The sequence below is a fragment of the Sminthopsis crassicaudata genome, chromosome 3 (assembly GCF_048593235.1).
Source record: "Sminthopsis crassicaudata isolate SCR6 chromosome 3, ASM4859323v1, whole genome shotgun sequence".
In the NCBI taxonomy this organism is placed as follows: Eukaryota; Metazoa; Chordata; class Mammalia; order Dasyuromorphia; family Dasyuridae; genus Sminthopsis; species Sminthopsis crassicaudata.
In genome coordinates, this window is record NC_133619.1 from 596,487,790 (window position 1) to 596,514,986 (window position 27,197).

The window sequence follows — 27,197 nt, forward strand, 5'->3', positions numbered from 1 at the left end:
CAGCACCTGACACCAGGGAGGACAAACAACACAGAAAAGGAGTAAACGTCCCAAAGCCCCATGCTCAGAGCTGGGTGAAAGAGGGGGAGAGGGGAAAATCCTTCCCCTCTCACTGCTCAGTTCAGGGTATCCACAGTGGGTGAAATCACTAGGAGTCTCTGAAAAGAAAGCTGCCAAAACATGGCAGAAAAGAGAGCCAATGGCTTGTCACTTCTAAAGAAGCAGCACCAATCAAAGGAAATTCCCCCACCCATGGAGTAGGGGATGAAGCAGGCTCCATGTTAGGTAAACTGCATATCTCCAAACATGTCCAGAAAAGCCCAGGTTACACAAATGTGAGTTATTATTATTTTCTCTCCCAGATTCCTAAGATCCGAGAGAATGGATTCTCTCTCTTTCTCTCTACCTCTGTCTCTGTCTCTGTCTCTGTTTCTCTCTCTCTCTCTGTCTCTCTCTCTCTCTCTGTCTGTCTCTCTCTCTCTCTCTCTCTCTCTCTCTCTCTCTCTCTGTCTCTGTCTCTCTCTGTCTCTGTCTCTGTCTGTCTGTCTGTCTCTCTCTCTCTCTGTCTTTGTCTCTCTCTGTCTCTCTGTCTTTGTCTCTCTCTGTCTCTGTGTCTCTGTCTCTTTCTTTGTCTCTTTCTGTCTCTCTCTCTCTCTGTCTCTTTCTCTCTCTCTCTGTCTCTCTCTGTCTCTGTCTCTCTCTGTCTCTCTCTCTCTCTGTCTCTCTCTCTCTGTCTCTGTCTCTCTCTCTCTCTCTCTCTCTGTCTTTGTCTCTCTCTGTCTCTCTGTCTTTGTCTCTCTCTGTCTCTGTGTCTCTGTCTCTTTCTTTGTCTCTTTCTGTCTCTCTCTCTCTCTGTCTCTTTCTCTCTCTCTCTGTCTCTCTCTGTCTCTGTCTCTCTCTGTCTCTCTGTCTCTCTGTCTCTCTCTCTCTCTCTCTCTCTCTCTCTCTCTCTCTCTCTCTCTCTGTGTGTGTCTTGGTCTCTGTCTCTCTGTCTTTGTCTCTCTCTGTGTCTCTGTCTGTGTTTCTTTGTCTCTCTCTGTTTTTCTCTGTCTGTCTCTGTCTCTCTTGTCCCTCTGTCTCTGTCTCTCTCTTTCTCTGTGTGTCTCTGTCTCTTTCTGTCTCTCTCTCTCTCTCTTGTCTGTCTCTTTGTCTCGGTTTCTTTCCCTCCTTCCCTTCCTTTCTCCTTCTTCCCTTTCCCCCCCTCACTTCCTCCCTCTGTCTTTCTCTCTGTCTTGTTTCTCTTTCTCTGGAATCAGAGGGCCTGGGTTCAGGTTCCATCTCTGTCACTACTTGTGTTACCTTATACAACTCCACTTCCTCTCAGTTTCCTCATCTGTAAAATAAGAGAATTGAACTAGGGAACTTCTGAGTCTCTTCCACCTCACAACCGATGCCCCTATGATTTGCATGATCTTTCTCTCTCTTTTTCTTTTTTTCTTCCTTTTTTTGACACAATAGTCAGGATCCTGTGCACAATAGGCACAAAATTTCCTTCTCTCTACCTCAGAACCTCTCAAAGTCCTTGTCCATCCTCTCCTCCTGTGCTCTGGTCAAGGGGCTGATGTGTTACTCCTCCTTGCCAAAGCAAGTGCTATTTTCCTTTATTCTTCTTGGATCTCAGGCTTTTCAATCTCCTTTGGGACTTTATTTCATCATTTTTCATTTTCAGATCTAACCCTGTTAACTTGTTCCTTTCTCCCAATTTACATACAGCTCCCTTAAAATAGCCTTTCCTTAACCTTCAACTATAATCTCACACTATCATCGATGCCTTTACTTTACAAGATATCTTCATTTCCTCATTCACTCTACCATATTTCGTGGTCTATCTTCTATTCTCACGGGAAACCTGAATTTATTTGGTGTTCTTGTCATCAATAAACTAACTTCCCTTACCAGTCATCATCCCCTCATTGAACTTTCTTAAGTGATCAAAACTTTGATGACTTGACCCTCCCCCTTCCCCTGCTCCCATTCTTGATATTCTCTGTGTTTTATTATCTGTCTGTTTTTATATCTGGAACACTGATTTTCTGACTAGTATTTTTCAGCTTCCTAACTGTCAGCAACAAACTTTCCCTTCTACCCTACCTTGCAGCTTTGTCCTTGGTTTTCTGCTTTTCTCTCTTTATTATACTCTCGTGGTGGACCCATGTCACATCTATCTTTGTATTCCCCAAACAAAGCAGAGAACTAGATGGAGTATAGTCAGGCTTGAGAAAATGAAATAAATGGAAGTGAACAAGCACATTTTCATTTATTCATCCATTCATTGAATCGAAATGAATTCAATTATCTCCCCACTACTGATGATTCCTCAGTCTTCCTTTCATCTCAAATTCTCTTTCTTTGTCCTGTAACTCCAACCAACTGCTCAACCCTTCTATTTGGATCTTTTTGCTAGTCCCACAACTCAGCACATTAAAAAACAAACTCCTTGCCTCTCCTTTCAAAAATTCTCTTTCTTCAAACTTCCCCATTTCTGTGGATAGCGCCATCATCTTTCCAGTTGCCAAGTTCAAAACCTCAAGTCATCTTTGACTGTTCTCTTCCTCTTTATCCCCACCCTCATGATATATTTATGGATTAATAAATCCTGGCCATCCTAATTCCACAATATCTTTTGAATCTAGTCCATTGATGAGTCCACAAATTTTCATCATCTCTTCCCTGAATTTTTAAAATCACCTGTATAGCAATGCAAGATGGACAAAGCAATTTCCTCAGAATTCTTGAAACTGGACTTTTGCAAACTGGTTTTACTCTACCTGTCTAGTTTGCTCAGTATTATGGCTAGACTGTACTACTACTTAGCCCCAATCTCTTGCTGTTATTAGGTTCCATATAATTTTTTCACAAACTTCCCTTCGAGAAAAAGACCTATATGTACAAAAACATTTATGGACTCTCTCTTCTCAGGACAAGGAACTGGAAATTGAGGGGATGCCCATCAATTGGGGAATGGTTGAATAAATTGTGGTATGTGATAATGATGAAATATTATTGTTTGTGGAAAATGATGGGCAGGATGCTCTCAGAAAAACTTGGAAGGTCCTCCATGAACTCAAGCAAAGTGAAATGTATTGTGTACAAAGCAATAGCAAAGTTGTGGGATGATCAGTTGTGAATGACTTTGCTATTCTCAGCAATACAATGCTCAACAACTATTCTGAAAGATTTAATTTGAAAAATTCTACCCATTTTCAGAGAAAGAACTGGTTGTGCCTGAATGCAAATTGAAGCAAACTCTTTTTTTAAGCTTTATTTTTCTGGAGGTTTTGTGTGTGTGTGTGTGTGTGTGTGTGTGTGTGTGTGTGGATCTTTGTTTTCTTTCACACCATGACTTCTATGGAAATATTTTGCATAACTTCAGATGTGCCTTCTTAAAGGGGAGTGGGGATTTAGAAACAAATGTAAAAAAATGTTTTATATAAAACTGGGAAAATAAAAAATATTAGATGCAAAACAACAACAAAAAGCAAACTTTCCTTTGACATATCTGGCTCTTTAAATTTTCTTCCTCTAAGATCCAGGAGGTGTGGCTTCCTCCATGAAATCTTACAGGATTCTTCCAGATAGAAGCCACATTTCTTCCCCTATCTTTTAACTCTCTTTGAATTCTATTAGGTATTTATCTCATTCTGCTGTTAGGTAGCTTTGAGTTTTGGATGTGTGGTGTGTTTAGGATGTGATTATCCAAATACCAGTGACTACCTCTCACTACTGGTTCATTTCCTTACTAAGTCTCTTAGTTCAAATTTATCTAGTGGGCATGGATATCTTAGATTATCAAAATTTTAGAAATCTCTTTAATTTTCTTTAAAATACTTTGCCATAGTCCAAGCTGAAGAGAAATTCTTTTCCCTTTTGGTTTAACTTTCCCTCTCTCAACTTAAATCAAATTTATTGGCTTAGAATAAAATCATTACAAATGCTTATATACTTTAATAGCAATTTCAAGTAGCACAGGAATATAAACAAACATTAATATAAAGCATAGTAGGCTGAATTATACATGGCAATGGACTAGGTCACAAAGGAACTGTGAACTAGACTCTACTTCAGTTGCTGGTTCCTGGCCAGCTCCCCAGTCTGGAGTCTAGTCAACTTTTGTAGGTCCACTCAGTCATGTCTCTCCCCACTTTCATGCATAATCTACCAAACCACATGTACAGACATATTCCCCAGTCCATCATGTTTCCTAGGCAATGTTTCTGGAGGAAGATTTACATGTAATTCAATTATTTGTATGCATATTTACATGTGCATACATATATGTGAATACATATATAAGTATGTATGTATGTGTTTACATACACACAGTCTACTTCTGTGAGAATAGATAGGATAACAGTAAGAGGATCTCTATTTTGTTTCTGAGTATTGTTTCAAGTATTCTTTGCCAAGAGGAATGGTCCTTAAGCTGGGAAGAGGAAATTAAAAATTGTTAATAGGTAGTTGAAACCCAACTAAGTGTTAAGTTCATCATGGATGACTTAGCTATCTTCATTGAGTTTAAATAAGAAACCCAGGTGAACTACTCCACAGAGCATTGAAATAATTTGCAGGTGTAATTTCAAAACCATTTAACAATTATCTTTTATAAATCATGTAGACCATGAAAGGTTCTGCAAGACTGAAGAAGGGGAACTGTTAAAATAAAAAAAAAAAGATGATATTGAACACTTTAACACAGGTTGATGAACTTGATTTTCCAAGGAAAATTCCAAACAAAATTCTAGAAAAAATTCTTAAAGGGATCGTTTCTGAGCATTTAGAAAAAGCATCAATCATTAAAAAGTGAAATAGATTCAGTGAGAATAAGTCATCTAGTCTATCCTCACATGGACAAATCTGATATAAAGCCTAATTACCACTACTATTATCAATATTATATTGGAAATGTTAGCTTTAGCAATAAGAAAAGAAAAAAAGATATTGAAGGAATTAGAATAGACAATGAAGAAACTAACCTATCATTCTTTGTACTCTATGATAGTATATTTAGAGAATTCTAGACAATCAATTAAAAAACTACTTGAAGCAATTAACTTTAGCAAAGTTGCAGGATATAAAATAAATCTACAAAAATCATTCTATATATTATCAACAAAGCCCAGCAACAAGAGATAGAAATTACATTTAAAATAACTGTAGACAATATAAAATACCTGGGAGTCTACCTGTCAAGACAAACCTAGGAACTACATGAACACAATTTAAAAACACTTTTCACACAAATAAACTCAGATTTAAATAATTAGAGAAATATCAATTGTTCATGGGTAGGGCAAGCTAATGTGATATGAAGCCTAAATTTATCTCTGCTATTTTCACTCCTCCTAGTTCTCTCTGGGGCCAAGCTGAACAAAGCTAATCCTTCTTCCTTATGACTGCCCCTCAAATACTTGAAGACAATTATTGTACTCTGTACCTCAAGTCTTTTCTTGCCCAGGCTACACATTTCTAGGTCCTTCAACCATCCACTACCACCACTACTTCCTCCTCCTCCCCTTCTTTTCTCTTTTGTTCATTTCTTCCTCCTCCTCCTTATCTAACTAGAAGTCAAGACCTTTCCTCATTCTACTTGCTCTTCTCTAGATCGTATCAATATTCACCCTAAAATAGGACATCTGGATTGCAGAGTCTAGGGTTTCACTAGAATGTAAGCTCCTTGAGGCTAGGAATTATTGATTTTCACCTTGACACCCCTAGTATCCAGCAGGTACTCCATGTTTATCAAGTTAGATTGAGCCTAAGGAAGGAGTCAGTGGTTTGATTGTCTTCTTAATCTGAATCTTCTGCCTAGAACCATGACTCAGGAAGCCATAGTCAAGGGAGCTATTGTCTGGCTGTGGTAAGCATACCAAGGGGTAGTCTGGGGGCCCTGGAGCCTGACTTGGCAGGAAGGCTTGGAGGGCACATAGCTGGGTTATCTTGTTTGCAGATGGCTAAGCTATTTCATCAGATGCCTTGGGTCTGGCAACAAGGTGCTGTCATGCCTGACTCCGGGCAGAATCTGGGCAGGATTCAGGCAGGCTCTAGAGCTAATGAGATGCTAATAAGGGCTGACACAGGCCCTTTGACTCATGACACTGCCTCCAGCCTTTCCCCCAAACCTCAGAAAGATAACTCAGGGAATGAGTCTGGGTTCAGGCATCCCTGGCCAAAGTGGGAGAAGTAGATATTAAGGATGAGGATTAGAATAAGCATCTCAGGCATCTAAGTCTCCACTTTCTATTGATCAGCCATTACTACTATCACCTAAGATTTCAGGCTTTCTTCCCTCCATCCCAGCCATAGTCAGACTAGTCCTGTTCGGGGTCAGTACTCAAAAAATAAAAAGAAGGAAAAGGATAAGAACCCAAGAGCTGGTAATTTTGTTTCCCCAAAAGTGATTCTTTCCATCTCAACCTGGCTGAAGTTGTCCTTTCATTCCCATTCTGGTAAAATTTTTAATCCCTGCATTGAGGATCATGTCTGGTGGTTGTAGGGATCCTCAAACCAGGGAATAAGCTTAAGAAATAAATATGGGCCCTACATCAGGACACAGATTCTCAGCTCCTTGGGGTAAGTGGCACAAACACTGGCACTTCCATTTAGAGCCTCCATCATTGCTATGAGCTGAAGACCCTCCAGGAAGCTGGCAGGTTCAGGCCTTTGGCAGCAAGACGTCACTTCTAGGGAGGCAGCTGATAGATAATAGAAAGAAAACTGAATTTACTGTCAAGGGAACTGAGTTCAAATTCTGGGTCAAGCTGATAATAATTCCTGTGTAACCTGGGCAAATCTTAGCTCTTTGAGTATCTGTTTATCATTTAATTAAAGGGTTGTCTAGATGATCTTTCCAGTCTCTTCCAGAAACAAATTCATCGTCCTTCCCTTCCTTATACTTATATACTTCCTACACTTCAATGGATTTTTCATTCTTATCAATATAGGTATTTCCTCCATCAGTGTAGCTTGCAACTCACTCGTGCATTTTCACCTTTGGAGTTCCTTTCTCTACATCCTCAGAGGCTTCATCAGCAGAGGATGGTGAATATGCCTAAGAGGACTGAAGACTCAGAATGAAACCCCATCCTAACCTGAATCCTCTATCTCATTTCCTCCACTCAGGAAATCCTAGATTGTCAGAGTCAGAAAGATTATTGAATGGGGATGGTGAAGACGTAGAATGTTAGGGCTGGAAGGGACCTTAGAATATAGGCCTGGAATGTTTCTTTTTTTATTAAAGGTTTTTATTTTCAAAACATATACATGGATGATTTTTTGCAAAACCTGTGTTCCAAAATTTCCCCCTTTCCCCCTACCCCTCCCCTAGATGGCAAATAATCCAATATATGTTAAATATGTAAAAAATGTGTTAAATATATGTATAGATATTTATACAATTATCATGCTGCACAAGAAAAATCAGATCAAAAAGAAAAAATGAAAAAGAAAAGAAAATGCAAGCAAACAGGAAAAAAATGAGAAAGAAAACAAAATGCAAGCAAACAACAAAAAGAATGAGATGTTGTGGTCCACACTCTGTTCCCACAGTTCTCTCTCTGGTTGCAGATGGTTCTCTTTATCACCGGCCTGGATCATCTCATTGTTGGAAAGAGCCACATCTATCAAAACTGATTATTATATAATCTTATTTTGCCATGTACAATGATCTCCTGGTTTTGCTCATTCAGCATCAATGCATGTAAGTCTCTCCAGGCTTTCTGAAATCATCCTGCTGGTCATTTCTTACAGAACAACAATATTCCATAATATTAATAAACCATAACTTATTCAGCCATTCTCCAACTGATGGGCATCCACTCATTTTCCAGTTTCTGGCCACTACAAAAAGGGCTGCCACAACATTTTGGCACACACAGGTCCCTTTCCCTTCTTTAGTATTTCTTTGGGATATAAGCCCAGTAGAAACACTGCTGGATCAAAGGGTATGCACAGTTTGATAGCCCTTTAGACATGGTTCCAAATTGCTCTCCAGAATGGTTGGATCAGAAGAACATTTCTTAGAACAGAGTATCTAAGATGTTTGTAACCAAGAATGTAAGTGCTGGGTGAGACTTTAGAAACATAAGATGTCATGGCTAAAAACAATTTTCTCATAATCACCAGAGGGGGTAGTATATATTATTTAGTCCAAGCTCTCATTTTATCAAATGGGGAAATTGAGGCCTAGAAAAGGGAAGTAAATTGCCTCAAAAGTTAGTGTCAGAAACAGGATTAAGCTCCTTGGGCTTGTATTTTTTCCATCCTGTCTCATTGCCTTTCCTAAATTTTAGCTCTGTCTCTGTCTCTTTCTCTGTCTCTGTCACTCTTTCTCTGTCTTTCTGTATCTCTCCTTTTTTGTCTCTTTATATCGTTCTGTCTCTCCATTTTTGTTTTTAATTTCTCTCTGTGTCTCTGCCCCTCTGTGTCTCTCTCTCCACCCTCTCTCCAAAATCTTCAGTTCACCCTTCTATAATTAACTCTGACTGCTCTCAGTCTTCTGCTTCGAGGACTGGTGTATGTGAGTTGGACAGACCTCCTCCATGTCTCTCAGATTTCAGGTGAAGACTTTGGTCAAGGATTCTAAAATAATGTCCCGTAGCTGGCTCATGTATGACCCTGGTCCCCTATCCTACTGGGTGATATTCTAGGGGCTGATTACTCTCTCCGCTCAAAGTGAAATGAACAGGCAATGCTGTGTTATTCAGTGGGTGAAGACTGCATTTCACAGAATGGTGGGGAAGAAGTTAGTGAATCCTTAAACCAATCCCCTTCTGCCCTGTTCTTTTCCCTGCCACAGAATCCAGAGACCTTGAGCTGTCTTTTTGCAGAACTGGTGACCTTCAGGCTGCATTAGCTGGCTCCTTTCTGCTCTCTTGTAATTAGTCCCCTGATTGGTATTCTGGCTGTTGTGAGATTATTACATATTGTCATGTTAATGAACCCCCCCTTTCTCTATCTCCCCCTCACACTTCAGCTGCTCCTTCAGCATAAAGACTTCTTTCCTCTTCTTTCCCCCACACCCACACCCAGGGAAATAGCCCCCATATAGAAAAAAATTCACCCAATATCTATCTCTCCAGTCCCTGTCCCTACCAACATCAGGGTGCAAGCTGGTAAGAGATCCAGAAGCCCCTGGGGATACCCCCATACACACCCTTCCTTAGTCTGAGGAGATTCTGAATCCTGTTATTTCTGTGAAAAGATATTCCCGGAATGGCTGAACAGATTGTGGCATAGGAATAGTATGGAATAATATTGCATTGTGAGAAATGTGAAAGAGATAATTTCAGAGAATATTGAGTATCAGGAATTTGCCACAAAGTGAATGTGAACCAGGAGAACAATGTATAAAAGGGTAACAACATTGTAAAGACAAAGAAATCTGATCAGTGCAACAATAACTATGTCTCCAGACGCCCTCCAATGAAGCATGAGACCCCTCTTCTGGCCTACTCAGGGCACAGAAAAAGACAGACATCATTGGACAGGCCATAGAGTGGATTCATTCTGCTGGATTGTTATACCTAATGCTCACAAAGCATTATTTTTCTTGATTTTAATGGGAGTGTTTGGGATGGGATATTAGTAATAATGATACTGGGGGGAAGAGGTCCTTTGTGACATTTTTAAAGGATAATAGCATTTCCAAAGGGAGCACAGATAAACAGGACAGTTTTGAAAGTAATATGTGGAAATTATTATATACTTTTTTTTTTTTTAAGCAAGCAATAGATAGTGAACTGGATTTCACAGAGAATCTTTTTTTGTCTTCTTTTTGTATGGAAATACTCTTTTTTGGTCTTTAAGTTAGCAATTAAACTATTTTCTTAAAAAGGAAAGATACAAGAAAGGTACTCCAAATCTAGCTAGAGCACAGGACCCTAACACTTAGAACTGGCAGGAGGAATTTAGAGGCCATTTGGTCCAAACCTCTTATTAGTTTACAGATGTGGAAACTGGAAGCCCAGAGAAGTGAGGTTACTTACCCCAAACCACACAAGTTAACACGTAGCAAAGCCCAGATCCAAATTCAGGTTTTCTGATTTTAAATCCAGTTATTTTTAAAATATAAGTGATATAGGGCTACTTGAAAGACTTATGTCACTCAAGGATCCTTCAGGTTTTTCTCCACATTTTGGAGGCCTATGAGCTGAGTCCTGTGTGGATTGAGGCATTCAAGGCTTTCCATAATCTGACTGCAATCCATTTTTCTAGTCTTATTCCATATGGCTTCTCTCTCTGGTCACACTAGACCCTCTTTGACTGACATCTGTTCTATGTCTTATCTTCAACCTATCTTTTCGGAAAGTTTTTAGTCTGTAGCAGGAGAGGCCTCCAGGTCACCTAATCCAACTCTGATGAGGAAACTGAGATCCTGGGAGACTGAGTGATTGCTGAAGGTCTCATCATGAAGGTGCGATTTGAGCCTGTGCCTTTTGACTCTAGAGTCAGAATTCTTTCCTTGGGACTTGCTTTATCACATTCTGCATCTTGTTTCCCAACTATAAATCCATCGAGAACACGGACTATGCTGCTGTTTTGGTCATCTTTGTATCTCTTGAGTTTCTCTACAATGCCTGGGACAAAGATGGAGTCCTGGAATGAGATAAGAGTTTGAGAGAATTTGAAGTGCTGAAAAGAGAACAGCTCTGATATCAATGGATCTGAGTTTGAATCCTCAAGGTACCTTGACACATTGTCACACAGTGACAATGGTTGTCACCCAATCTCTCTAGGTCTCAGTTTCCTCATTTGTCAAATGGGGGTCATAGATGAGTTCTAGTTTCCTTTCTTAATTAAGGTACCTAAGTGATTCTGGGAAAGAGGTCTGGGTTTGGAAGCCAGAAATCCTGGAGATTGGAAAAGACAGAGCATGATTGAGGGAGGGGGAAAGACAATGTCCAAGGGAGATTTGGACCAGATGATTCCCACTCATTACTCTCTCCACCTCCACCCTTGCCTGGGCCACCTGACTGAGGTAAGTGACTTACACTGAAGTTCTTGGCTCCTCTGTGGCTCCGGGCTCTCATACCACCCAAGCATCCTGTCTCAGGGGCCACCTCTTTCACCTCTCTGTCTTCCCTTCTCCCACTCTTCCCCCACCCAACCTTTTGCACCGGGTTGAAGTTCCCAGGGGAAGGACAAACATTCAGAGGGAACCAGACGCTGGGTTGGTAGATGTCATCACCATCCCAGACGCCAGTGCTCCCCCACCAAGCCTTCGCTGTACCTAGGGCCTGAGGATTGCTGGTTCTGGGTGTTTTCTTTTTGTTCCCAGAAACTTTATCTAGTCTGGGATCTGCAAGTCTGGCTCTGCTCTGACTTTACCATTCCTGCCGCAGATTCCCCACCCCCTCTCAGGCTTGCTTTCCCTTGTGCTCTCCCCAGAGGCAAGGGCACGGGGCTGGAACTGGGGCTCTAGTTTCTACTTTGCCACTGACTAGTTGGACTTGGATTCTGAGCCATAGTTTTTTCCTCTGTAAAATAGGGGGTTTAATTGGAGGACCTCTATTTAAGATCCCCCTCTGGCTGATGTAGTAGGAAAAAAGCACTGGGTTTGGAGTCAGATAATCTAAATTAAAATTCTGAGCTTGCTATTTACTAGTCACGTGAACCTGAATATATCAGCTCTCTGGGGTCACTTTCCCTACATACAAAATGAAAGATTTTTTTGTTTGTTTGTTTGTTAAGTGATCTCCAGAATGCTGACAGCTGAGTGACTTCAAGTTTCTTGAATTCTTCCCTTCCCTTCAATTCCATTCTCTCCAAACACAAGACAATATGAACCTTTCAAAACATGGACCAGTCATACAATGACATGCCAGCACTGAAAGTGACAGAGTTTTGGTTAAAAACTTCTTAGCTTACTACCTAGCACATAGTAGGTACTTACTATATTGTTGATACATGGATTAATTGATTGAATACTATCTCTTCCTCAGTGGAGGTACAGGTAAAACTGGGAGGGTCATCTCTAACTATCTCAGATACATTCTGTCTGATCTATTTTGCTCTTCATCAACCCTGTTTCTAATAAGTCATCTGTAGCCTCAAGATCACTTTGAGTTTGGAAGTCTTCAGAAGGATCACCTCTTCTGAATTCTGAGTACCTGTTAGGAGTTGTGACTCCAGACTGGTGAAGAGAAAAGCAGAGAGAAAAAAAAGAAAGAAAGGGAGGGAGAAAAGGGAACACTATTATGCAATAGCAGCTTTTTTTCAGCCTGTCTCTTCAGCCTCTTTGCCTCTTCTGTGGCATAGTAGAGAAATTATGGAGAGTCAAGAGCAGAATTTGAAGATGTAGGTTACATCAAGAAAAGATGTTTGAGACTATGGCTGAATGCATGGATGTATGGATGAATGGATGCACATAGGAAATGTTTACAGAGACGTAAGTGGAGGCAGGTAAATATTTGCCAAGAATCTGAACTAGATTTGGACTGGCACATGGGCATATTTTTAACTTCTGTGTCTTCACAATATCTCCTCCCACCATTGAAGTCCTGATGGGTTAAATGACATAAATTATACTTAGGAACAGGGGGGATTATCATAAAAGCATAGAGCCTAGAACTGACAAGATGACTAAGAAATGGGAATTTCAGAAGAGAAGGCTGGGGGAATAGGTGAGGGATTGAATTCGTATGTTGTGTAAGAATCCAGCATATAACATTCAGATGGACCTGGCCAATTGGGAATTAGAGATGGGAACATGGGTTTAAAAAAAAAAAAGCAATTCCTCATGGAATAGATAGCCTCCAATATTTTTCTAACTAATTAGGTGAAATATAACTATTATATGAGATAATCAGAAATTACAGCAAGTTAGACATACAGAGGAACTTCTCCTAAAGTGAAATTGCTATGGGTTTCCTAGATCTTAATCATGGAGGAAAGATCACTTGAGTTGAAATTTAGGAAAAAGTCTATATATCTCTAGGAGGTGCCAGAGAGAGTCAGGACTCTGAGGGGAAGCCAGAGGAAGAGGAGAGAATGAAGGAAGGTGGTCTTCAACAGCCTTCCCTACAAAGTAGAAACTAAGATGGACAAACTCAAAACTAAAAAAAAAAATTAAAAGCCATAAGAAGGAGCCAGCTTCTAAGCTAGAATGTTGGCCTGTCACCAATCCAAGTTGGAATCCTGGGGCTTTGGAGGTACAGAATTAAGAAAAGCTTATATCAGACCAAGACCTAAGGGGGAAGCCCACAGTTGAAGGACGGCATGATGAAATTCAAACTTTTTATTTTGCAATTCAAGTCTTTCTAAAACTGGTTGCCTTTCTCCATAGAACCTTTTATCTCAGTCCTCAAAACTAATAACCTTTATTCTGAATAGGAATTCTCTCCATGACATGATCAGTTGTTTTTTCGTCATGTCTGACTCCTCTTGATCCCATGTGGAGTTTTCTTGGCAAAGCTACTGGAGTGGTTTAGCCTCTGTTTAAAGACCTTCAGTATTAGGGAACTCTCTACTTCCTGAGAGAGCCTATCATATCTTTGGATAGCTTTAATCTGCTCGCCCTGACCAGTGGACAGAGAGACAAGCCAGGAACCCTCCTTCATGTAAGAGACTCTGTAGAGTAAAAGACTAGCAAATAGTCTTTGCCCTTTCTGCTTTCTCCAAGTCAATAATCTATGCTGCTTTGACCTTTGGCTCCTGTCATATCTGTTCTTGTCATACATAACCCTAGTTATTCTATCAGCTTCCTCTCCTATTTCCCTCTCCTACTATTTGGTTACTAAGGAAGCAGGGCAGGGATTACTGAACTAAGTTAACATGGGAAAATGATGAAAAGCTTGGCAAAGTGACTTGCTTGATGTCTCATAAATGGCCCAGAGAAGGTTTCTAATCCCCAATCTATGGGTATTTCCACTTTTCTTTTGATGCAATTTTATTAGTGCATTAAACTTCCTATGTGAAATCTCTGAGCAATATAGATGGCAAGGCTCCTATAATTTGCGATCTCTGAGAGCTGCCTGGATCACAGAAAGGTTCTGTAACTAGCTTTCATCACACACTTAGTATGTGTTGGATATAGAGCTTTAACCAAGGTCTAGATCAGTCTGCTGGGATGAATAAAATTTCTCAGGTCAATTCAGCAAACATTTATTGCATCCAAACAAACTGAGATTTCTATAGCCCTTCAGAATCTACAAAGGGCTCTCTCTATAGTAATGTGATGGAACAAGTGGTTCAGATGGCATTATCTCCATTTGGCAGGAAACTGAGGCCCATGAGTGTCCCCTGACTTGCTCAGGCTGCTAAACAGGTAGGCTCTGAAGGATATAGAGGTGGACAGAGATGCCCTCATGAAGCTAATAATCTTAGAGGGAAAAGAGGCTGCAGTCTGAAATAGTTATACATGCTTCTGACTTTTTTATTCAGACTTGTGATTTAAAAAAATAACAACTTTACATGAATTTAATTGTCAACACACATGGACATTTCAATATGTAAAGAACAACAACCAAAAAGGATTCTGTCTGAACTCATCAAATTCTATTACGTACAGTTTGCTTTTAAGTGTATGTTAAAATTTAACAAGGCAGTAAAATAATTATACTTGTTCATGTCCTGTTTTTTGTTTTATTCTGTTACATGCTGTCTCTGGCGCATAGTAAGTGCTTAATAAATGTTTGTTGCTGACTTTGTTTTTTAAAAATACTTTTCCTTTTTTTTTATTTGTTAATTCTTCTTTCCCACTGGATTTCCTTCTCTTCCCTACTCACTAATAATCCTTTCTCCCTCTCTCCTCTCTCTCTTCAGTTGTGTTTTTTCTTTTTTCCATTTTCTTTCCTTCTCTCTCTCTTTCTCTTCCTTCCTTCTTTCTTTCCTTCTTTCTTCCTTCCTTTTTCTCCCTCCCTCTTCTCTCCCTCTCTCCTTCCCTTCCTCTCTTCCTTTCTTTTTTTCACATATATCACTACTAACTCATTCTTTACCTTTTCTTGAAGCAATTAAATATAGTCAAGCAAAAACAAGTCAATACATTTGCTATCTGAAAAGGTATGTTTCATTCTGTATTACAGTTTATTACTTCTCCATCAAGAAGTGTGAGGAAGACCTCACATGACTTCTAATATGATTGGTCACCAATTAGAGGTCTTAAGTCTTCCAAAGTTTTTTTTTTTTCCCTTTTCATTATTGTAGTAATTGTGTAAATTGTTTTCATTTCACTCACTTCACTCTGCATCAGTTAATCTCTATCTTTCAAGTTTCTCTGAATCCTTTGCATGTATACTTTTTTTTTTTTTTTTTTTTGCTGAGGCAATTGAAGTTAAGTGACTTACCCAGGGCTACACAGCCAGGACGTGTTAAGTGACTGAGGCCAGATTTGAACTCAGATCCTCCTGACTTCAGGGCTGGTGCTCTATTCACTATACCAGCTAGCTGCCCCTACATGTGTACTTTCTTACAGTAAATCATATTCCATTATATTCACATTCTACAATTTGTTCAGTCTGTTCCTGATTGATGGTTAACCACATTGTTTTTAGTTCTTTGCTCAAAAAGAAAAAAATTCTGCTACATACTAATACTTTAATTGGCATGGGGATTCTCCCCATATCCTGATGGCTTAATTGGTGTGGGGAAATACATTTCACCATTGTCTAGTTCTATATGAAACTATGATAACGCCTAGAATGAGCTACTTCCTTTCTCTTGGTCTTGGGATTTCCTGTAGACTCCAGATACAGAGCTTCCCATGCAATTCTGGACTCTGTGCCTTGGCAACTAAGAGAGCACTGGTAGCTCTGGAGAAAGAGGTTTCAGCAGAATGATAAGGTTGGAAGCCAGATTGTGAGGGATTAAAAAGAGAGTAAGAGGAAAAAAGTTTTTCTGGCTCTGGTATAATAATAATTAAAAAGATTGGGTTTGAAGTCACAGGCTCTGAGTTAAAATTTAGGCTCTTTCTATTGGTGTGATTTTAGGCAAATCTCTATTTCTCTGGGTCTTCATTTCCTAATCTTTGAGGTTACATTAGATGGCCTTCCAGTTCTGAAGCTATGATCTTCTTATTCAATGACTCCTGAAAAAGTCAATTAACTCTTTGGGCCTCAGTTTCCTCCTCTGTAAAAGAAAGTAGGTAGACTAAATGACATTGAAAGTCTCCCTCTTAGTTCTAAGGGTATGAGACTATGACTTTAGCTCATCTTTATCAGCTTTCAAGGATGTCTTCTCAGGGGAAATCAGGAGGAACCCTTGAATCAACCCAAGGCTTTCTTTTTTCACAACCCTCTAAACTATCTTTTGGTACAGGCCTCCAAGCTCATGAGCCTACTATCTTTTAGGTCTTTAGGTTGATTTAATTCCCTGGGCTCAAAGCTCATAATAGCATAGGGTCATCAAGTTAATGCAAGAAAAGATTTTTATGATGATCCACAGTCTAAATCCCTCATTTTACAAATGAGGAAACTGATCTACTCTTTTCAATCCTTAGCTTCTTCCCCCTTTGTCCTACCCATGATACTATAGCTAAATGTCCAGTTGTAGCATCATCTTTCTTCACCATTCCCACTCCAGACCACAGGAGCTCCTCATTAAGACTGATTCACAAATGAATATAAAACATGCAAAGTCAGGACTAATATATTGTACTTATGAAAACTCTCTCCCCCAAATTCTCTTCATCTGTTTCCCCTTTGAGTAGAAATAATCTGATTTTGGGAGTGGGGTTTCTCAAAGAACTTAGTGGCAGCTAGGTAGAACAGTGGATAACATGCCAGTCCTGGAATCGGTAAGACATTTACTAATTGTGTGATCCTGAGGCAGTCACTCTTCCTGCATCAGTTTCCTCCACTGTAAAATAGAGGTAAGAATATCACCTGGTTTACAGAGCTGTTGTTAGGATCAAATGAGACAAAATTTGTAAAAGTACTCAGCACAGTGTCTGTCACATAGTAGGCATTAATAAATGCTCATTCCTTCCCTCCTCAAATCTTCAGACTTTGTGACAAACTGGAGCTCTGTTTTCTAAGGACTAGCCCAGCTAAGTGCAGGAAGGATTAAGCTTGTTTTGCTTGGCACAAGAGAACAAGGAACAATGGAGGAAGTTGAAGAGAAACAGATCTCAGCTTGGCAAGATGAAAAAACTTCCTAACAATTGGAGCTAGTCAAACAAGGAATGTGCTGCCCTGGGAACTTGTGGCTTCTCCTTCCTCAGAACTGCAAGCACAGGCTAGATGATTATATGCTGGGGAAATTATCAAAGGGATTCTTCTCCCATATAGGTTGAAATGGATGTCCTTTGAGACCCTGAGATCTCTTGAGACTCTTCACCAGATTAGCAACATCAGATAAATTTTGGGGCTTGGCAACTCATGAAAACTATCCACTAAGAGGAGGAAAGGTTGAGATTTGCATCATAGCAGAGTTGCCATTCGCCTCCCTCCCATACATTGATGAAATCATAAATCTCAATATTTTGAGGTATTGCTGAGGGGATAGCATCTCAATAACATCAGCTTTTGTTGGTACTGAGTCATTTGATTGTTTGTGATCCGATTTGAGGTCTTCTTGGCAAAGCTGCAAGAGTGGTTTGCTATTTCCTTTTCCAGTTCATCTTACAGATAAGGAAACTGAAGGAAACAGGGTTAAAAATGACTTGCCCAGGGTCATGCAGCTAGTATGTGTCTAAAGTTAGATTTGAACTCAGGTCTTTCTGATTCCAGGACCAGGACTCTTAGTTACTGGGCCTCCTAGCTGCCCATCATCTGCTTTAATTGACTTAAAGAGGCTGAGGTAGCGTTGGAATCTCTGAATTTGCCACCAGATGGCGCTCCGAGGTTGAGCTGCTCTAGCTCCCTTGCTCTGCATAGGCACAAACTGTACCTGGCTGCCCCAAGGCCAGGGTCTCACTCAATTTCTAGGCACAAGAGCCGGCCAGACTTCTCAGGGTCCCCTGGGAGGTGCTCTACCACTAGTCCCTCTTAATTCTATTGCCTTCTCTTTTTGTGTAGATTTTTTCCAATTTATCTTGTCTGTAGCTTGTTTGTACCTAGTTGTTGGCCAGTTATCTCTTGTTTATTATTGTCTGGTTTTCTCAAGAATAAGGATTTTCTTCCACTTTCTTTTGTATCCCTAGTGCTTGGCATAGTGCCTGGTATATTTTATTGACTGACTGAATACAGTCTCTTATCTTTCTTTTTTTCCTGAGGCTGGGGTTAAGTGACTTGCCCAGGGTCACACAGCTAGGAAGTGTTAAGTGACTGAGGTCAGATTTGAACTCGGGTCCTCCTGACTTCAGGGCTGGTGCTCTCTCCACTGCGCCCCCTAGCTGCCCCCTCTCTTATCTTTCAATTTTGAAGTTCTATGTAATACTAATCCCTCAGGAAAGGCTAGTTTAAGTCCATCATAAACCTTTCCAGCATCTCAAAGAGAACACTCACTCACATCAATTAAATCGTGAATAAGCATTTATTAAGTACCTACTAAGTGCCAGGAACTAGAACTGCCAGGTATTAAAGACACAAAGACTAAAAAAAAAGTTTCAATCCCTGCCCTCAAAGGCCATATAGTCTATTGTGATATATATTAAATGAACTATTTATATTACTCACATAAGGACAGGGAGCTACTATCAGGACCAGAAAAGTGATTTCCTTGGCACAGGGAGCTCCTAGGTGATCAAAGTTCCTTTACCATATAGATTGGCATCCTTCCTTTAACTCTCTCACCTTGACCTGTAGTCGATTCAAACTTCCCAAAGACTTTTCAGTGCCCTTCTAACTGTCAGGGAGGAAAAGACTTGCTGGCCACCTCACAGTCTCTTCAGGCTTTGTTCAGGTATCTATGCTTAGCATTCATTTTCTGTAGCATCTTACAACATCTTCCGAAAGTGCAGAAATATCCCTTTTCAAATGTTTCCCTCCCAGCTTGACATTATTATGATGACCGCAGGCAATTGCTTTAAAGATAAATTGGCAGCATCTCATACATTTTCTGTCTGGAAATTACAGGGAAATATTGTGTCTATATGTATGTCCTTGCTCTTTCTCCCCCTACAGTGTGAGTTCCAGGTAACTGGGAATTGTTTCATTCTTATATTTATAATCCCAGGTCTAGCACAGTGCTTGACACATAGTGGGTATTTGATAAATGCTTGTTGATTATGAGACCAGGCAAATGGAGGTTAAAGATGAATAAGGAATTAGGAGGAAATGATTCAGATCCCAGGTAAGCTAATTCTTTTATAGTTCATAGCATGATGCAAAGGGAATTGGAAGGGACCTCAGAAACTATCCAGTCCAAAGCCTTCATTTTACACATTAGGAAATTGAGTCCCAAAGGCTTATCCAGGTCACACTAGATTTGGAGCTAATTGACCTGAGTGCCATTCTTAGTTCTGAATGCCAATCAATTCAATCAACTCTAAAATCTAGTACTCTTGTCATCGTACCAGGCCAATTTGGCTCTCAAATGTCTCTAGGCTAGAAGCACCAGACTACCTCCAGGCCCTGACTGTGGAATGGGGACTTTCTCTAGAATATTCCCCCTGCTGATTTGGAGGTTCACCTAGGATGGAGCTCATTGGTCTATTTTACAATCCTATGCTCATTTGCAGCCAATCAGGAAGTTCCTTTGTCTTGGGCTGGGGGTGGGGGTGGGGCAAGATTGTGATGCCTTTGAATTGCTGAGCTAACTAGACATCTTTCCAAGAAGAAAAGTATTGCAAGAACTGTCACATAGAATTAAGATGTTTTCCTTCCCATCTCAAAAATAGAATATGACTCCACCCTGAAAGTACACAGTGACCAGCCCTGACCTCACGCCTCCAGGAGCTAGGGTGTAGTCTGTCCTCCATCTTAGTATTTTCCAGTATTCTCTCTGGCCCCACACCAACCCCACTGTCTCCCCAGTGTGGTCCTCCCTTCTCCTTTCTTTCCTGTGACACACAAGACATCCTTGAGTTCTTGTGAAAAGAACTCTGGATTGGTAGTTGGGAGACCTGGGTTCCAACATGGCCCTGCCACTACCTAACTTTGTCACTTCGGGCAAGTTAACTAATTTCTCCGAGCCTTTCCTTGCTCAGCTACTCAAATGGGGATAATAATCAGCTTCTTCCTTCGCCCACAAAGCTGTTGTGAGGATCAGGAAAGATAAAGCTTGGAAAGCTTTTGGAAGTCACGAAACTAAACAAATGCGGGGGGGCTATTATTATTCCTCATTATTACTAGTATTTTTCAGCTCCCGGTTGTTTCCTGGGTGTGAGTGAGTCTTGTCTTCCTAAGCAGATGGAGCGCTCCCTGGGGCCAAGCCCTTGATCTTCTTGTTCTGTCTTACTTCCCAGTTTCTGTTCCAGTGCTGAGCGTAGGACAGAATTCTGGACCCTCTGTTTATATACCCGGAGAAGATGGCTTGTGGTCCTGAAGATTCTTGGCCATAGTGCCCCGTGTCCACTGTCTGAGCCCCTGGCACCTCCTTCCTCAGCTCCCCTTGGGCATCCTCATCCCTCAGCTGGGACTCTCTTAGTTCAGTAATTGAGTACATCCATTGCCAACGCCCCAACTCTACATTTTTGTGAGTAATTATCCAGTCGGGCACTGGCCAGGAAGACTGAGCATTTCCAGCCATCTGAAGGATGAACAAGTAGTGGCAGACCCCGCCAAGGGCCTCCAATCACCCTCGGAGCCCAAGGAGGCATCTGTGGGAGATCCTGGTTTCTGATAATCTCCTTGACAACTCACCAACCCACCTCTTCCCTGGGCCTATTCCTTTTCTCTTTCAGCTGGGTCCCTGGTAGATCAGCGTCCTTCAGAATAAATATTAGGATGAAAAAGGGTCTTAGAGCTTGTGGAATCACAAGATCAATGTTTGGAGCCCAAAAAGACCTTGGAGATCATGTGGCTTAACCCTCTTACTTTTTAGATGAGGCAACTGAGACCTGTGTAGGTAATAAGACTCATCTAAGAACATACATGCAGGAAAAGGCAGATTCAGGAGCTGAACCCAGATGCTTTGACATAATCGCTAGCATTGATCTAGAATTTTAAAGTTAAAAAAATGCTTTAACCATGTTATCTCCTCTGTTCCTCATGTGCTATTGCTATTTCCATTTTCAGATGAAAAACAGAGGCAGGTAGAGAGTAAATGACTTGCCTGGTTCACACAATAAGTAAGTGTTTGAAAAAGGATTTTAACTCAAATTTTCTTGGTCACAAATCCATTGTGCTACCCGGCTCCCTGGTCCCACTTTCTTACCCCTACACTAGACTCTGAACTCCACTGGGCTCCAGCCTCTGCCTTAATTCCCTGTTCCATTCCACTCAACATTTCTTTGAATGAAGTCCTGTGCTCGGCTTGTGGGGAGAAATAGATGACTAAGACACAGCTTTATAAAGACAGGTGGCACAGTAATAAAGTTCTGAGTTTGGAATCAGGAAGACCTGAGTTCAAATCCTCCCTTTGTTGTTTCTTCATCTGTAAAATGAGTGAGTCAGCCATAATGTCCTGCCCTAAATTACAGCTCTAAATTCATCATCCTAAAATCCTCTAGTTCCCGTCTCCACGAGGCTCAGGGTCTAGGGGAGGAATAAGAGGAAAACATGGGTTGATGATATAGAATAGCACACATTTTCTGACATAAGAGTGGCCTAAATACAGAGATATGGAGGTTTTGGAAAGGAAGAGATAGCACAATTGGAGGGGATACTGAAGACAAATTAACATTTGAGCCTTCAAAACAGGGGTGTATTGGTAAATGTTTAACAACTGAACTCTCTGGTGGGGGAGGGGAAGTATACCTACATACCATTAAGTGTCATTTGCATAATGAACAATTTCTTAAGTCTAGCCAATCAATAAGATTGAGCCTTGGTTTGTAGCAATTGCTGAATCTGGAGGTGGAAACGCATATGGAGAAAACTTAACAATTAGCTGCTCAGAGCTGGCTCCGAAGTTCACTATTCAAAGTAGCCTTGCTGGCTAGTTCCTGTCTTTAGAGAGCTCTTTTTAGTACCGAAAATCTGCCTCCCTTAAAGAGGGAGAGATAACAGTGTTGCCCCTCAGATACTAAGGCTTTTCCTCTTTTGGTGGGGTGAAAGCAACAGTACTTAACATCCAAGTTTTAGTTGTTTAATTATTTCAGCCATGGCTGACTCTTTGTGACCCAATTTGGGGTTTTCTTGGTAGAAATACTGGATTGATTTGTCATTTTCTTCTTCAGCTCATTTTACAGATGAGGAACTGAGGCAAACAGGGTTAAGTGACTTATCCAGGGTCACAAGGCTAGTGACTAAGGCTGGATTTTAATTTAGGTTTTTCTGATTTCAGGACTGGAGCTCTATCCATTGTACCACCTAACTGCGTGACTAAGCAGCCACTAAGCTATTAAATAGCAACAATAAGTTTGAATAGGACATTTTCAATGGGCTGTTGTTTGTCTTTTATTCAGTAAGAGGACCATGACATCAGGGAGGTGATGCTGTGACATACAAGTGAGGGAGGGCTGGGCCGGTCACTTGCCTTACTTTCCCCTCCAGAACCATCTGGATCCAATGGCCAGATATAGATCAGGACGGCTGATGCAATGGGAGAGACCTTGCCTTTTTTAAGTTAAGTTCTTCAACAGGTTGCAGTTCTTGAAGCTGCACCCATTTAGTGATTAAAGCTAGTGGCAACGGAGGCAAAGAATATCCTCTTTCACCAATGAAAACACCCCCAAAAAACCCTAAATGAATGAATGAATGAATCTGGGAGGGAAACATCCTCAGGGTTTCTGGCCAAAGCAGAAAGGACTGCTATTTACATTCAGTCTGAATCAATCAGGACCCAAATAATGATTAAATGGGACTTGACCTAGGACTTATTGATGACCAATTACAATCAGAATGGTTTGGGCAGAAGGACTGTTTTAAAAAAATTTTTAAGCAGGAAAGATGCTTTATGTTTTTATGTTTTTTCCCCAAAAAACATATATATGCATGGATAATTTTTCCAACATTAACCCTTGCAAAACCTTGTATTCCAAATTTTCCCCTTCTCCCCCCACCTTCTCCCCTACATGACAAGTAATCCAATATATATTAAACATGGAAATATATATATGTTAAATCCAATATATGTATACATATTATTCAATAATTGTGCTGCACAAGAAAAAATAGATCAAAAAAGGGAAAAAAATGAGAAAGAAAACTAAATGCAAGTAAACAGCAAAGAGAATGAAATGCTATGTTGTGATCCACACTCAGTTCCCACAATCTTCTCTTTAGGTGTAGATGGCTCTCTTCATCACAAGATCATTGGAACATAAGGGCTGTTATTATTTATTTTTTCCTGAGGCAATTGAGTGAGCTGCCAGGGTCACAGAGCTAGGAAGCATTAAGTGTCTGGGGTCACATTTGAACTCAGGTCCTCCTGACTTCAGGGCTGGTGCTCTATCCACTGCACCATCTAGCTGCCCATGGCCTGTTCTTAAAAAAAAAGAAGAAAGAAAAAGAGAAAGAAAGAAAAAGAAAGAAAGAAAGAAAGAAAGAAAGAAAGAAAGAAAGAAAGAAAGAAAGAAAGAAAGAAAGAAAGAAAGAAAGAAAGAAAGAAAGAAAGAGAAAGGAAGGAAGGAAGGAAGGAAGGAAGGAAGGAAGGAAGGAAGAAAGAAAGAAAGAAAGAAAGAAAGAAAGAAAGAAAGAAAGAAAGAAAGAAAGAAAGAAAGAAAAGAAAGAAAGGAAGGAAGGAAGGAAGGAAGGAAGGAAGGAAGGAAGGAAGGAAAGGAAGGAAGGAAGGAAGGAAGAAGGAAGGAAGGAAGGAAGGAAGGAAGGAAGGAAGAAAGAAAGAAAGAAAGAAAAGAAAGAAAGAAAGAAAGAAAGAAGAAAGAAAGAAAGAAAGAAAGAAAGAAAGAAAGAAAGAAAGAAAGAAAGAAAGAAAGAAAGAAAGAAAGAAAGAAAAGAAAGAAAGGAAGGAAGGAAGGAAGGAAGAAAGAAAGAAAGGAAGGAAGGAAGGAAGAAAGGAAGGAAGGAAGAAAGAAAGAAAGAAAGAAAGAAAGAAAGAAAGAAAGAAAGAAAGAAAGAAAGAAAGAAAGAAAGAAAGAAAGAAAAGAAAGAAAGAAAGAAAGAAAGGAAGAAGAAGAGGAAGGAAGGAAGGAAGGAAGGAAGGAAGGAAGGAAGGAAGGAAGGAAGGAAGGGAAGGAAGGAAGAAGGAAAGGAAGAAAGAAAGAAAGAAAGAAAGAAAGAAAGAAAGAAAGAAAGAAAGAAAGAAAGAAAGAAAGAAAGAAAGAAAGAAAGAAAGAAAGAAAGAAAGAAAGAAAGAAAGAAAGAAAAAGAAAGAAATCTAGGCAATAAACCCCAAGATATCTTGAGAGTATTCAGAGTTGCAAAAGAGAAAAAAAAGTTGTTTTTTTTTCCCCAATTGGCTAAGCTTCTTCCCACTGTTGGTTTACATCCTAGGTGCTCCCCAGTTCTGTTTTACTCCCTCCCCTGGCAGCCTTTCTACTAGCTGTCTCATGGTATCCTGAAATCTCTCCCCTTATAGATATTTGTGACCTGAGGTCTAAGTATCTTCCTTCCTGATGCCCTTCAGTCCTCTTCGGGCCCATTCTTTACTGTTCAGCCTGCTCCCATGTGAAAAGCAACCCAGCAGTCGCCAAGGTTCCAAGAACTGGAGCCTGGAAATTGAGATGCCTGAGCTATCTCTTCTCATTGCCTTCTCTGTAGTTAAATTTCTGTTTGATGGAAGGAAAAAACTTTCCGATGATTAGAACTGCTCCAAAGTGATATGGACCATCTCTGGAGGCTGTCGGATTTCAAGCCAAGGTTAGGTAACCTTTTGTTGAATATGTCAGTGGGAGAGGATGTCTGCTCAGGTATGGGTGGGACTAAGGACCTCTGACATCCTTCCCAAGCTCTGTGATTCTCTCTCAAGTCATCTAGGTAGAGATTGGAGAAAGGGACATTTTGGCTCACTATAAGCTCCATTCAAAGCAAAGCTTCAGCAAATAGCCATCACTGGAGGGTTTCCCTTCGAAGCTGACTGACCATTTGTCAGGGACATTGTAGTGGAGAGCTGCTCTTCAGATAGGGCTTGAACCAAGTGGTTGATTTCATCTCTGTTTCTCTGAATTTAATAATGAAAGTCCAAGGCTAGGGGAGGAGGGACAGGAACGGGAGAGGCTTGGTGAGACTGGCAGGATCCTTTCTTTAAGATTCTGGAAGATAATAATGACTATAGCATTGTGACTGTCTCCTGCCAATATTCATGGATTATAAAAGTCGTTCTGTTCAGATTCTATTGGGACGCGATGAAGAGGTGGGAGCTGATGGATGAGCAATTCTCTAAGCTGGCACCATTCACTGGCATAAAACTGCTGAGGGGCGAGCATGATCTCTGGAGGAGCTCAATGGCAAGAGTTTTTGGTTCTTAAGTTGTTTCAGTCATGTCTAATTCTCTGACCCTGTTTGGAGTTTTCTTGGTAGAAATACTGAAATAGTTTGTCATTTTCCTCTACGGATCATTTTGCAGATGAGGAAATTGAGTATTCTGGAGAATGCCCGATATGAGTAATTACAAGTTAGTGACTTGCTAACCTTGGATGAATTCCTTCCTATTTCTGATCCATAATCTTCCCCAATATATTGGGGAGCAGGATTTTGAAAGCAAGAATTGTTTCTTTTTTTGCTTCTGTATATCCCTAATGCCCCAGTGCCTAGTGCTTGGCATGTGGTGAGTGTTTAATGAATGCTTGTTGATTGATTGATGGACTGATAAATTGATTTTTCCATCTGTAAAATGAAGAGGTTGTACCAGATGATATCTCTCTCAATTATGAGATTTTCTGTTTCTTCCCAGCTTTGACACCTTAGGTTCAAAGATCTTTCTTCTGTTTGGCCAATAAAGCCATTCACATTCTTGCCCCTTCCTATCTATCTAGGTTTATATTTTATTCCCTATCATGTACCGTATGGCAATATCTCCCTTCTTACTTCTCCCACTCACGTCCTGATCCTGTGACCTTTCCACTTATTGTCCCCCATGCCTGGAATGCTCTCCCTCTTCCCCTCTGCCTCCTGGCTCCTCTGGCTTCCTTAAGTCCAAGATGCAGCTCAAATCTTTCCTATAGGACACCTTTCTTGGTCTCCTCATTGTTGGTGCCTTCCTTCTGTGATGACCTTTCATTTTCTCTCTCTCTCTCTTATGTGAACATAGTTGTGTCTGTGAACTCCTTGAGGACCCAGACTATTTCGACCTTCTTTTGTGTACTTAATACAGTGCCAGACATATTTTCTCTGACTCACTGACTAAGGTTATTCTTTGGGTATTCTTTGCTCTAAGGTGTTTTCTTGCTTTTATATTCTATATTTGAACATCCCACTCACTGGGCATTTTGTTCTAAGTTCCTTTCCAGCTTTGGCATTTCATGTGACATTTTATTTGATATTCATCTCTCTCTGTTCTAAGTTCCTTCTTAGCCCTGAAATTCAGTGTTCTAAAGTCCTTATCCTTCCTGGGTCATTCTGTATATTATGTTCTAAGTTCTCTCTGATATCTTGCATTGTATGAACATTCTAAGGTTTTGCTCAGGCTAATAATCTATTTTCTAAAGTTCATTCTAAGTCTGATATTCTATATTCTCTGTTCTAAGGCCTTCTTAGCCAGGACATTCTATAAGCTAAGATTCGAAACCTGACGTTCTGTATTCTAAAGACTTTCTTAGCTCTAATACTATATTCCTTCTTCTTCTTCTTCTTCTTCTTCTTCTTCTTCTTCTTCTTCTTCTTCTTCTTCTTATTATTATTATTATTATTATTATTATTATTATTATTATTATTATTATTTATTATTATAGCTTTTTATTTACAAGACATATGCAGGGGTAATTTTTCAGCACTGGCCCTTGCAAAACCTTCTGTTTCAACTTTTCTCCTTCTTCCCCTCACCCCCTCCCCTGGCTGTCAGGTAGTCCAATACATGTTAAATATGTTAAAATATACATCTAATACTATATTCTAAGATCCCTCCCAGCTTTAACATTCTATTCTTTTAGAGCCTCCCGACTCTGACACGTCCTAAGGGCTCTCTCCACTCTGACATCTTGTATCTTAAAGGCTCTCCCAGCTCATGTATTCCCCGTTCTAAAGCCCTCCTCAGTCCTAACATTCTGTGTTACAAGGTACTCCTTTGAGTTTTGGCAGACTGAATTCAACAATCTACAGCAGACTCGGAGACTCTTCCTTACTCGACACTCTCTGTTTCCAGGTCCCTTTCAGTTCTGAGAC